The 13,935-nt window shown below is 33.0% G+C and overlaps 1 long non-coding RNA gene across 1 annotated transcript; it reads right to left on the minus strand.

Moving 5' to 3' along the window:
- Nucleotides 1-323: 323 nt before the first annotated feature.
- LOC133803620 (uncharacterized) lies at nucleotides 324-2,423 on the minus strand. The gene is made up of 2 exons (XR_009878072.1): nucleotides 1,897-2,423; nucleotides 324-1,805 (listed from the first exon to the last, which is right to left on the minus strand). It is a non-coding gene; the product is annotated as an uncharacterized LOC133803620 (long non-coding RNA).
- Nucleotides 2,424-13,935: the final 11,512 nt, after the last annotated feature.

The raw sequence follows: 13,935 nt of genomic DNA on the forward strand, positions 1-13,935 counted from the left end.
TCCAAGCTTTTTCATGAAAGGATTTGACAAAATCTTTCATCATTAATTTCAAGTATGGATAATATGTATCAATCAGGAATGGAGGGCGACTTATAGATCCACCTTCTAAAAAGAAAGATATTTTACAAGAAGAAAAACAAACGTAAAACCACAAGACCTCACTAAGAGTTTAGCAACCTTATTTGATACCATTTGAAATTCACTTTTTAATGATTACCGAGTGATTAAATTAAACAACTCACTTAAATATGGAATACTGATTAAGTTGTTTTGACAAATTCACAGTTTGTTATAACAACTCAAATAATTGTTAGGACTGAATATAACAGAAATAAAAAGGACTATAAAAAATCATCACCAGAGATTTTTTACATGGTTCGGAAAACCAAGTCCACAAGGCCACACCCTGAGATTAAACTGATTAGTAAGGTATCACAAAGTACAAAAGCACAATTGACTTATATATAGATAGACTCCATTTATACTTATGTCGCAAGCTTTTGAACACACTTCAAAAAAATCCAGTTTCTTGATGAGACACCAACGCTCTTGAACTCTCTTCACAAGGTTGATGAATACTTTCTTCCTCCCGAAGAAAGTTTTAGCGAAATCTTCTCCCGAAGATTGTTGAACTCGTTATCAATGAATGATAGACACTTCTACACGAAATAGATGAATACAAATGGATTCACATAGCTCCTAGATACTACATTTAGGTATCAACTCTTAATCTTACAAAAAAAAAATTTATCTCAAAAATACAAATGGTATTAAAAAATGAGAAGTGAAACAGAAAAATATTTTTGGCTGCTTTGTTCTCTATTTATAGCTAAAATGCACTCCATAAAATCTACAATCATTAAAGAAAGAATTATACAAATTCTTTATTTAGAAATTTCTGCTAATTTGCAAGATTCTATTACGACAGAATGGCAAATTGTGTTGACAGATTGTTATAATGTCTCAACAGCTATGATATATTTGGAAAAACAGGCACACCAAATTCATTCTTGGTTCAAAATTTTCTCAGAATATTTCATATCTTGTAATAATTTGTTTAGAGATACACAAAATAAAAATATACCACAAATGTTTATTTTATTTCAGAAAAGTCTTATTTTTAAATAAGGAAAGAGATATTTTATTTAATGAAAAATAATTCTATAAATAAAATGATCATAACAATTTATAAAATTTCTGATGAGACCTAATTGCACAATCAAGAATAACTTCAAGAATATTTGTAAAAAATATTTTAAGTCAGCGTAGTAATTTATTTAAAGAAAAAAATGCTCAATAAATTATTATTTGACTTGCCAGTACGAACACAATAATAGAAAACATAAATCAAGATTAGTTTTGAGTTTGTAAAATATTTTGTCTAATTAAAATTGTCAATTAATGACTTTTCAAAATATTAATTCAAAACTAATAACTATTTTAAATTTCACTATATTTATAAATGAAAGTTTATGTAATTGCAAAAGACTTTTATAATTAATTTTAATTTTTTAAAAATAATTAATTTAAAGTTTATAATTTAATTTATGGAATAAAATTTCGGCAACATAACAATTTAAATTTGACCTATCTGAAAATTTTTAAACATGCACCCAACAAACCTAGACCATCTAAAACAACAACAAAGTAAATATTATTAACAAAAATTATATTCTTCACAAATATTAAAATTATATATACAATAAAAATTCAACACAAAATAATTATCAACAAAAATCATATACTTGAAAATTAACTAATTCCAAATATCAATACAAATCCTCAATTTGCTCCTTCTTGCAAATCTGAAATTAATTTTTAAACAAAGTTTAAAAAAAATTAGATTATTTAAAATTATTAAATAAATAATATATATAGTGACATAAGGAAATATACCTGAGATGATGTCGTAGCAGAGGTCAATGCCAGCGGGTGGTGGCTTGGACAAGGAACGGAGGTGCTACGGTAATGGTGGTGAAGGTTGGGGGGTTTTACGAAATTAATGGATTTTGGGGATTTTGAGATTGAGATGGAGATGGAGATTGACAGAGGAATTGATGGACAATGAGGGTTTTTCGAGATGTTCGGACTTGAGTGAGAATGAAATAGATGAGAGTTTTACAGAAAATGCAGAAATGGTGGAGAAGTAGGCAGTCTGGTCTGTACATTACGAGTGACTTTTTTCGCCGCTTTCCTGGCTGTTGGCAAAACTAGAATATTCACCGATAAATATTCATTAAAAAACATAGCATAAAACAACTTCGTTGAAATCTTTCCTCATCATAGATTTTCCCACCTATGTTTTCATCCAATTTTACCATGCGGGAAATTTCCCTCCAAACTTTTAACTGGCATCTTTCGGTGTTTGTCGGTGTCTTGAGTGTAACATCTATTTTCCCACAAGATATTTCTCTCGTGGTACCTTTTCTAGAGCACCGACATAAAATGTTTTTAGTGGCGTTGTTAGGGAAAATGTTTGTATTAAAAGAACATATTAGAGTACAACAGAAGGTTTTAAAAATTTATATTTTATCAATACCAAGCCAAGTTTTTTATTATACATATAAATTAAATTGAGGAACAGAAAAATTAGATTAAATATCTCTTGAAGTAGAATCATTGCTACCTTTTAGTATTTAATTACGTACATTCAATTTACGCAAAATGGCTTTGAGATCCTTATCACAATCTTCAAAGTCAAACGTTTAAAACACTAGAATGTGTATAGGCACATTAAATGTAAATAACAAATTTTCTGTCTCTAGATACTAACACATGAGTTCTAGAGACTTGAAGAACAACTTTTTGGTAAGAGAAGAGAGAATGAAGAAAAAGAACATGTGGCTTCCTTTTCTAAATTTAGTTTGTCTATTTAACAACATAGAACAATATCTATATATAGTCTAGGTCATTAACAACTAGGGTTACACATTCATTATTTAATTAATATTTTATTCCCATTAAAATAATTAAACAAATATTTAAAAAAATAAGAGGTAACTAAATAATACAACTTGCAACTATTTACAAGGGACTCATTGCACTAAGTCTATTTGCACAACGACTAGCGTGTGGCTCTGTAATGCCACATGACATTTTTTATTTATTTAATAAGTTAAATGTTTAAGTCTTTAAAATAATGTATTATTTCAAATATGAATAAATATCTATAAATTCAAAATTATCTTTATCATATAAAACTTAATTAAATTATTATCTTATAATAAATTAATTCATTCTCTCCCAATATGAATTAATTCAAAATCAATTAATATTCTCTTTAACTAATATATAACTTTCAAATAAAATATATTAGTTAATTTAATTTAATTAATAATTAATTTCTTATAATTATAAAATAATTTTATTCTTGCCACAGAAAATTAGTTCCTTTGCAAATAAGCCATTTCAATTTGTCGTAGTCATTCACACCCTAGACAATGTAGTACAGCGGTGAGTAATAAACCAGATTATTAATTAAACTCTTTAATTGAATAATCTTATTAATTAATTATATCATTACTCCACTATAAATATTGAATTGCACTCTTAGAAATTATAGAATTATATTTATAGAATAATCTCGTGTAGTCCATTGACATAATCACCGCATATAGTTCTAACCTTCAATTATTGGTTCGTATATTAGAGCTAGTCAAAATTACTGATTTATCTTTCTAATTACCCCTTGATCCATAAGTACTGTTAATCCACTAGTGAACGGTTAATTTATAATCCTATTATAAATCTGAGCTCAATAACCATTTAGTTCCAGAACTGACACTTAGGGGAACCAATTTTCCATCTTTTATGAAATCTTGAAATCCAATTATTGTAAGATCATGCTCCTAGCCATTCATGTCATTGAATCTCCAAAATCAAAGTTAATAGTTTGTTTTCTAAACAAACCTTAACATGTCAATCCAAAGATCCAATAGACATCAATAGGAGTTCATGACTACTTAGGATTTTTAATGATTTATATATATATATATATGATCATCATATTGATATGAATGAAATCTTCATGATAAATATTAAGTTTATAAAGAAATTAATTCACTTCAATACATTCATGTATAATCCAATTATATAAAGTACATTCACTAAGATGTCTATCCACATCAACATTTCGGATCTAAGTCATAGTCATTCTTAAAAATGCTTAGCGAACAATTCTAGCAACCATTCGTTAAAAATTCCATACTTTAATATGTCGCTGACTGTTTTATTCATTATGAATGATCTTAATCTTCTTGTACTAATACAATAACATACTCTCATTAATGAATATGTAATATTTATATATATATATTTATAAATTATTTACTATAATTCAAACAATAATTATAAGAAAATTACACTTTTATTAAATTCCATAAATAAAATGTCTTTGCACATGCTTTTATGGCATCAACCTTAACATTCTCCCACTTGCCCTAAAGGAAATGTGTCATCTTTCTTAATCCCATAATTTACACATGACCCTCAAACGACTTAGGAGGAAGTGTCTTGGTGAATGGGTCAGCCAGGTTCTGATCCAACACTATCTTGATAATAGTCATATCACCTCGATGTACGATCTCTCTGACCAATTGATATTTCCTTTCTATACGCTTGAGCCACTTGTGACTCCTAGGTTCTTTTGAATTAGCTACCACTCCACTATTGGCATAGTATATGATTAGTGGCTTATCCATATTTGAAAAGACTTCTAGATCTATAGAAAACTTTTTAAGCCAAATCGCCTCTATAGCTACTTCACAAGTTGCTACATATTCGGCTTCCATGGTAGAATCTAGAATACTAGATTGTTTGATTCTTCTCCAAACTACAACTCATCAACCAAGAATGAATAATGATCCATACGTTGACTTACGATTGTCTCTAACTTATGTAAAATTAAAATCAGTATATCCAGCGAGATTCATGTAACATCTCGCATTTTCTACACTTGGAAATTTAAAGAAAAAATAATATTTAATTTAAAAGGGGTTTAAATGTGATATTATGAAATTTAAAGAGATATTGGCGGCGATAATACTCAAAAAATTTCAAAAGTTACACTTTAATACCCAACTTTTTTTTGTTATAATAATACATAAATCTACAATTTTGGTGCAACCGTTAATTATCCACGTGACACATTTTTATACTCATAAATGTAGGTATTATAGTGTAACTTTTGAAACAATTTGAGTATTATCGTCATCAATATCCCTAAATTGTTTAAATACTATAAATTCATTTACAACTCATTTTAAATTTTAAAAATTCTAAAACATTCTTAAAAATTAATTAATACAACTAAAATTTATAAATTCAAAATCATCCCAAATTAAAATTGAAACTCAAAATTATCCCAAAATTCATATTAATAATTAGTTTTTAATAATTTTATAGAAACTAATCAATACAACTAAAATTGTTAAATCCAAAATCATCCCAAATTAAAATTGAAACTAAAAATCATCTTGAAATCCATATTATTAATTAGTTTTAAATAATATTTTAGATTTGTAAAATTTAAAATAATTTTTATAATATTTAAAGAATATAAATAAATTCCTCTAAAATTATCCAAAAATTCATGTGTCACGTGGCAATTAACAATGAGTACTATCTTGTACCAAAATTGTAAATTTAGGTATTACCGCCAAAAAGAAATTAGGTATTAAAGTGTAACTTTTGAAATTTTTTGAGTATTATTGCCCCCAATTAGACTAATATTAATGTGTTACGTGGCTACTTAACGGCAAGTTAACGGTGGGTACTAACGCTTGCACCAAAATTATAAATTTAGGTATTATTTCCACAAAAATATTTGGGTATTAAACTGTAACTTTTGAAAAAATTTAGGTATTAACGTCGCCAATATCTCAAATTTAAATCATTATTGACTTAATTAAATATTGGGATAATAAATGAATTTTAAAATCCTAAATTATATATTATTCTTTGTAATAAATGATATTAAGGTTTATAAATGGAGAATAGTTAGAATTTAAAGAGTTTTATCTTTTAAATTGTATTATTATTTATTGGAAATAAATAATAAGAAATATTTAAATTGATAAATAGAATTGATCAAAATTTGAAGATTTATGTTTAAATTATGAGATTTAAAATAAAGGAAATTATAATATTATTTATGAGAATAAATAATAAGAGGTCTACCGAGTATCCCCCTCACGCACGACCTAAGGTTCCCAACAAAGCCTTCAAAGTTGCAGCGGTACCATGCATTTCGAACTTCTTCTTGCGTTTTCCAGCGATCTCCGACATTGTTTGGGATAGTGGATGATGTAGCTAAGTTTAGGGAGTCAAGATGACCACAACTCAACCATGGATCAACCATGAGAGTCATCGGAGTTGAGTGACTAAAGTTTGTGGGAATCCATGGAGTTCCAAGACTTTCCAGCTTCAATCTGGCCGCCTCGAGCCTCCCCGAGCCAAATGACAACCACCATTAGCTTCCTTGATGAAAGATCTTCAAAACCTAGAAGCTCAATTCCCCAACCACTGTCGCTGGCGCCCCACCATGGGTCTCGGCCAGCCACCATTTTTGGTGTTTTGGAGTTCGTTTCGAGCTCCAATATTCACTATCGAGCTCGTATCATTCTCCCGAACATTGGGTATTAATTTATAATCCCAAATTTTATTACTTTGAGTTTTAGAAATTAATTGGGATTTAGGAAAGTATTATACGATTAGTGTCTTAAAGGATTTAGGAAAGTATTATACGATTGGTCAATATAAGGACATGAGATAAGTAGATATCCCCTTAGGTGAACTACTTGCTCATATGTTTGAATTTCTTGATCTTATGAATGCATATGAATTGCATGATTTTATGTGCTTTGGATATGCCTATGTATTGATTCTATGAATATGCATGGATTGTCTAATGATATTGTCTATGAGATTGTGAATGGTTGACTCTCTGCCTTAGCTTATATTGTTTAAGAGTATATTTATTAATCCTTGGTCAATGATGAAATTTGTCTCTCTATGATTGTGAGTGATTGTTATCACTAAGAAGAGTTATATGATTTGATATGTTGTAAGTCAATCTTTTACTTTTGTTGCTACTACATGAATTAACTAGTGTATGGTTTGCTAGAGATAAAACTTTTACACTAGTGATAGAGGGCTCATTCAGAGATAATGACTAGGGGGTGCTTATGCTCCATTAGTGATAGTTGGCCAGGAGATAAGTATGCTAGTACACATTAGGAGTCTCAATGATCCTAGGGGGTACTTATGCTCCATTTGAAAAGATTTTATGGTCCGATTCAAGTCCATGACATTTGGCCAGTAGATAAGTATGCTGGTAAAACTTAGGAGTCTTGATGATCCTAGGGGTACTTATGCTCCATTTGAAAATATTTTACGGTCCAATTCAAGTTTGTGATATTTGGTCAGGTGATAAGTATGCTGGTAAAACCTAGGAGTCTCCATGAACCTAGGGGGTACTTATGCTCCATTTGAGAGATTTTATGGTTTGCTACCGTGACATTTGACCAGGAGATAAGTATCCGGGTAAAAACTAGACGTCTCGATGAGTCAGTGTGACTTCACTTACACCCATGATAGTATTAATGCCCTCGATAATCCAATGGGTACCCTTGTTGGAGATTTATGACTGGAATACTAATGTCGAGACTCGGGTCTCCACTACTGAATTTATAGACATGTTTAGAGGTACCTGTTAGCCCCAAATTATTTTGGTAACTCCCAAGTTAGATTCTAGGGTTAGCTTTGGTTTGTGGTCAGTTACCTTGAAGGTTAATACTACTATTGGCTATTATCTCCGTGAGCTAAATTGCTGATGTATTATTATGATTGGTGTAAGTCAAAGATGATTTCAAGTTATGCTCAAACAATGGTTAGTAAAGGTAATCAGTCAAAAAGTGTGGTTAGATAAACCCGAATTAGGATTGTGCCAAGAATGATTTTTTAGGATTTAATTATGCTCCATGGCCAAGAATAGTACTCTAGAGAGTACATATAGCTTATGATTGCCTAGTTGACCTTGTGGCCTAATCACGTATTCCTTCCCCCAGCATCAAGGTTAACATATAAGGTTAGCATTATATACGCTTAGGTATGAACGTTGATTATCAAGCCTTCATACAAGTTACGACATATAGAATAATAAAGGATTTAAACAAGTTACCATGAACTATACTAGAAATAACTTGTGAGCCTAAGGACATGGTACATTAGCCGATTATCTTAACATAATTTTACGAAAAACATGTCTAGCATACTAAAGATTAAGTAGGGTTATAAGGAGTTATTTATCTCTATTAAGGATCAGGGAAACCAAAGTGAGAACAAGATAAATTTTAAAACCAGTTAACATGTGGGTGGTCTTGAGTGAACCTAAGTGTAAAATAAAAATGTATTAAATGTATTAAGTGACCAATGTAGATTTTTGATTCAGGTAGAGAGCATTTAAAACATGTTACAATCTAGTATAAAATATCAACCTCAGTATCGTGAAAAAAATGCAATTGTCATTGTTCATGGCCGATACCAAGTGTGAGCTGCTTAAGCTTAGATGTTAGGAATGGTACAATGGAAGGCACAATCAACAAGGCTCATAAAGGGAGATTATAGTTAATTGATTGCTATGAAATGTGTAGTAGCGTAGAAAGGTAAAGGTCCTTTATTGGGGATTTATACAAATGGGTGTTCCTATGATTATCACAGACCTTAGTGTTCACACGAAATAATGTTTTTAACCATTGAGGTCTTGAACGTGAAGTATTACTGTAATTACTAAATACACTGATACACCTTAGTGAAAATGCTATAGTTTAACCTATTTGAGGGCATATGTTAAGCTTAGTGCTGCAATACAAGATAAATGTGAGATTATGTTGTTTAGCTACAAATAGGAACAACTGATTATTTGAGTGTGACTTGAAATGATTGAGACAATGGTGCCAGATTGTAGACTATAATGGTTGTCTTATCTATGTTTACGTTCATGATTATGTATTTCCATCATGCATCATTTGTCACAATTAATTTATATATGCATTCATGCATTTCATGAGATTTATTTACTAGGTGTTCGCTCATTATGTTGTTGTTCCAACCTTTTTCAGGTGTGGCTTGATACTTGGTCAGCTTGTGGTCTGCAAACTTAGGAGAAAATACTTTTATGAATAGGGTTTTCAAAAGTTTTGTATATCTGTATAAATTTAGTTTATATTTTGAATATGTAAAGACTTTAAGTGTTAATAAAGTTTAAAGTTTTAAAATTTTCACATTTTTATAGATATTGCTTTATAGTTTTAGTGTTAGATGCTTGACATATTTGTAGGACTTGTCCTATGAGTGTGTGGCAGACGTACCCAACGTAGTGGGGCATTACATCTCATGTCACCTCATGAATAAACAAGCATATAATATCTTGTTCTTCGAAGAATGTTGAGAATGTGCTTCTCCTAATGTTCTCATCCAAGATTGGATTGATAACAAATGATTATTCGTACTACATAACATATGTCACTACTACAAAAACATGCTTTTAGGACACTTTTTTAAGGCACTCACCTAGATGCAAGTCCTAAAAACATCTCCTGGACATTGTAGGACACTCATTGAGAGTACGTAAAGAATTCATTTAGGACACGTGGTGCGAGCCCAAAAAACTGATGTGTGTCCTAAAAGTTTGAATATTTTTTTAACAAAAGTTCCTGGACTTTTTAGGACAGGACACTCATTGAGAGTCCTTAAATAATTTCTTTTAGGACACACAAAGTGAGCCCTAAAAACGTATGTGTGTCCTAAAAGTTTGAATTTTTTTAACAAAAATTCCTAGACTTTTTAGGACACTCATTGAGAGTCCATAAAGAATTTCTTTTAGGACATGCAAAACAAGCCCTAAAAACTTATGTGTGTCCTAAAAGTTTGAATAATTTTTTTTAACTAAAGTTTTATTATATATTAAATCACAAAGAAAAAAAAAAAAACAGTGGACTCTCTCTCTCTATCTCTCCTTGCTCTCTTCCCCCATTTCATTTTCTCTCTCTCTCTCTCTCACGCAAGCCCACTGCCCAGCCACAAACGATGGCACTCTAGCCACCCCCCGCCTACACGTGCTGGCCCACAGTGTTCCTCATCCCTCGAAACCCCCAGCCCCACAAGCCCATGGCTTCATATGCCCCCTAGCCTAGTCGACGGAGCCTCCAAAGTTGGGAAACGTATGTGGGTTTCTCTTATGCAAGCCCACTGCCCAACCATGAATGGAGGATCTCCGGCCACCCCCCGCCTACACGCGCTGGCTCACAGTGTTCCCCGACCCCCAAAACCCCCAACCCCGTGAGCCACTAGCCTCACCTGCCCCATAGCCTAGTTGATGGAGCCTCCAAAGTTCGGCGACCATGTGGGTTTTCGAAATGGTTTGGGAATTTTTCTGACCACCTCGAGCCACCCTGAGCCAAATGACCACCACCACTGAATTCCTTGTGTTTTCGGCTTCAAAGCCCACTAAAGGATCGGACCAAACCACCAACGTGGGGTGGTGGCATTGCCGTCATCATCATAGCTCCGACGAGAGCTTTGGCTACCATTTAATTTCTTAAATATTAAAAATAAAACTTTTTAGGACTTGCGATGCGAGCCATAAAAACTGGAGTCCTAAAAACCTCAGTTTTTAAGGCTTTCAAATAGAGGACTCGCGCCGCGCAAGTCCTAAAAACTTTTTTAGGGCTTGCTAAAAAGCCTTTTTTGTAGTAGTGTGTCTAGTCTTGTACATAACATGACATACATTAGGCTACTGACAACTATTGTATATGGATACTTTCTTCCTGAGGTGTCTTGGGACATTGCTCCTTAGAATGAAAAATTCCATGTATGGTCATTGTAGATGTGTTTTACTACAATTGATTATTTCAGCACCATCAACCTGTCAAGGACAAAAGAATGAGAATACAGTTCAATTAAAAGCACCGATAGGGTGTCAATCAAAGGGACTCTGACGCTCAAGTCAGTCGGATTGTAAAAGTAAATAATGTAAGGTAATGTAAAAATAAGGAAATAGTAATAAGAAAGAGGCAAGATGACTATTAGTGACAGAGATGGCGCAGAGGATTAAAGAAAAGTCGTAGTTGGATGACTAGTTTTTCTCTTTGAGTAAGAGTATAGTGGAAAGTCTTTCAAATTTCCCCTCCTAAGGACTCCTAGTTTTATTTATAGAGTTCTCTCAGGTGTCGTTCCCTCTGGCCCGTTCAAGGGCTTTGTCACTAGATTTTTGCCTGATGGATAACGTCCTTGTTGACTGAATCATCTTGATTTTTTATTTGACCCGTCTGGCTCACATGGTGAATTTAGACCTAGGTGCATGTTAAGTCGTTTGTTTGAGTCCTTTATACGAATTTGGGTTTATTTTATAATTTGAGCCTGGTTATATCGTCTAGCTACTTTGGGCCTTAAGTGTCATATAGTAACACATATTCTCTGTTACTTTGGGGGGGGGGGGGGGGTGACTCGTCTAGCTGTCTTGTTGGGCATAATATGCGTACTAAGACTGTACTTGGCTTTTTACCACTACTATTTTTCCCTCACTCTTTGGTGTAGAATTCATTCTAGAAAAATAGTTAAAAAAATTGATTAGATTATATCAAAAGCTGCATAGCTGAGTCGGTCTAGAAAAAAATGAAGAAAATTGAAGCTTGAGGCTGCCTTGGTTGATTAAATGTTTGGCCTGCGCACGCTAGTAGGCCGTCTAGCTGGCTGCGCACTTGCACGAGAGAGGAGCGCTTGGGTGCACGCAGGGTGCTCCTGCTGCCCACTTGTCGGTTGCGTGTTGTGTGTGCCAACATGTGTGTGCGGGCCTTCTAGTCGTGCGCCTACTTGGTAAATGTATGATGGTAGGAATACACGCGTGGCTTTTGGTCAATCAATTGGCCTAAGGAGAAAATTCGAATGGATATGGTCGGGTCAGAAGGGTCGATAGACTCGACTATCTACCACTCGTTTAAAGTATGACTTCTTTTTGGATCTCTCTTTAAATCTTATGGTATGTTTGTTCAAACTAAATTGTTAGAAGTTTGATTGGTTCATTGGTATGCATGGCAAATGTTGACTCATTTTTTCGTCAACTTGCACTGAGCAATAATTGAAGAGTTGTTTTGTGGGTAATACCTCAGAGCAGATCTTAATGATGAATATTGAGCTAAAGAAAAGAGGAATCAATTAATGAGACAAAGAATTATAGTGGTTCCGCCTAAAAAAGATGGCCAACGTCCACTTTATTCAGTGTTATTTATGACTTTTGAACCTCAAGAGCATGCTGAGCTTGATCCTTGGGGCAGTTACAGTAATGGAGAGTTGAAGCTCTCTTCGAAAATGAACATGTACTGACTTGTTTTCTTCTCGATTGTTCCCCTCTTGTTACAGTGTGGGTTGCACTATTTATAGTTGTAGAGGTGGGAAGGGCTGACGATGGCACCTTGTTTCCCCATCATGTTAAATCTTGGAGACAGGTTTGTGTCTCACCAAAAATGGCAGTTCGATGTGTCTTGTTCATTTAATGAATGAAGCTGCACTTTGGTGCAGAATGAGGCTCGGGTGGCGAGGGCCACCGACAAGAAGTGAGGGGCGTTGGTGACCAGCGACTGGTGAGGGCCTCAGGGATTAGGTATGGCCGATGGCAATGTAGCAGATCCTTGTGACGTGTGGTTGTCTTACTTGTGTGTTTGGTTAGAATGATTTTCTAGGGTCCTTTTCTTCTTACAATTGTTGTTGGCATGGCCATCTGGGAACCATTTGGCTTCACGTGATGGGAGAAACAGGTCGGCATTGGTGAATCCTGCCTCTTCTTGAGTATTGGGGAAGTGGCGAGGGCCACTCCTTACAACGACTGGTGGTGATTGTTGTCTCCCGATGCTTTGTCTCAACTCCTCATCACATCGTAGGGCACCACGTGGAAGTGCTGAACTTTGGGTATAACATTTTCTCCCGAAGTCAAGCTCCATGTTGGGGTGGGGCTGACTTACATAGCCAAGAGGGCAGTCCACTTGTTGTAGTCTGCCACTCCATTTTCTCTGGGCTCACTCTGAGTTCGACTCCTTTGACTAAGGAAGTCATCGAGCGAGACGGGGTGTAATTATATGGGCAATTATTGCTTTTTTGGCTGATGTCTATGGGCAAATTATTATATTTTTGGCTGATTTTTGGAATAAACATTATCTTGATATTTTTAAATCAAGTGGTAAAGTTTCAAGGAAAAATGTTAAAATGGCTGAGTTATGAATTTGCAAAGTGAGAAAAAAAAATTATGGTTGCTCAAAATAACTTCTAGATAGGCAAGTTTGGGAACCCGTTTCACTAAGTTAAAAATATTAAAATGAACTAATTTTTGGTATGAATAATTTTTACATATCATAGTATAGGCCTAAGAAATTTGAGACCTAAATAATGAACCAAAAGGATTTTATGAATTTCCAAAGTTTACTAAAAACATTAGTCTTTTCTTCGACAGTTTTAAAGTGGGACTTTTGAAAATAGTTTTCACCTTGTAAAAAGAGTTATTATTGTATGAAATTTTGAAAGGAACTTCTTCGATTAGCCAAGTTTAGTTTGCAAAGTTTTGAGAGTTTTGGAGATATAGTTTTCAAAATATAATTTTCTAAACTAGGCTCCTTATTATAACTTAAAATTTACAAAGTTTACACCAAGGAAAAGAATGGGAATTTTTCTAAGAATTTAGCTAAGAGAATGTGTCTTAATCTTAGTAATTATAAAATTATGTTTAACGTTAATTTGAATATTAGGAAGTTAATATTTTATTAATTGGATTTAAGAAAATTAGAAAAGGTCCAAAATTCTAATTTTTCAAAGTAATGAATTAAATAATCTTTTTAAAAATAATATTAATTTTTATTTTAATTTCTCTTAAATAATCTAATCCTAATA

This window comes from Humulus lupulus, chromosome X, assembly GCF_963169125.1.
Source record: "Humulus lupulus chromosome X, drHumLupu1.1, whole genome shotgun sequence".
NCBI classification, from domain to species: Eukaryota; Viridiplantae; Streptophyta; class Magnoliopsida; order Rosales; family Cannabaceae; genus Humulus; species Humulus lupulus.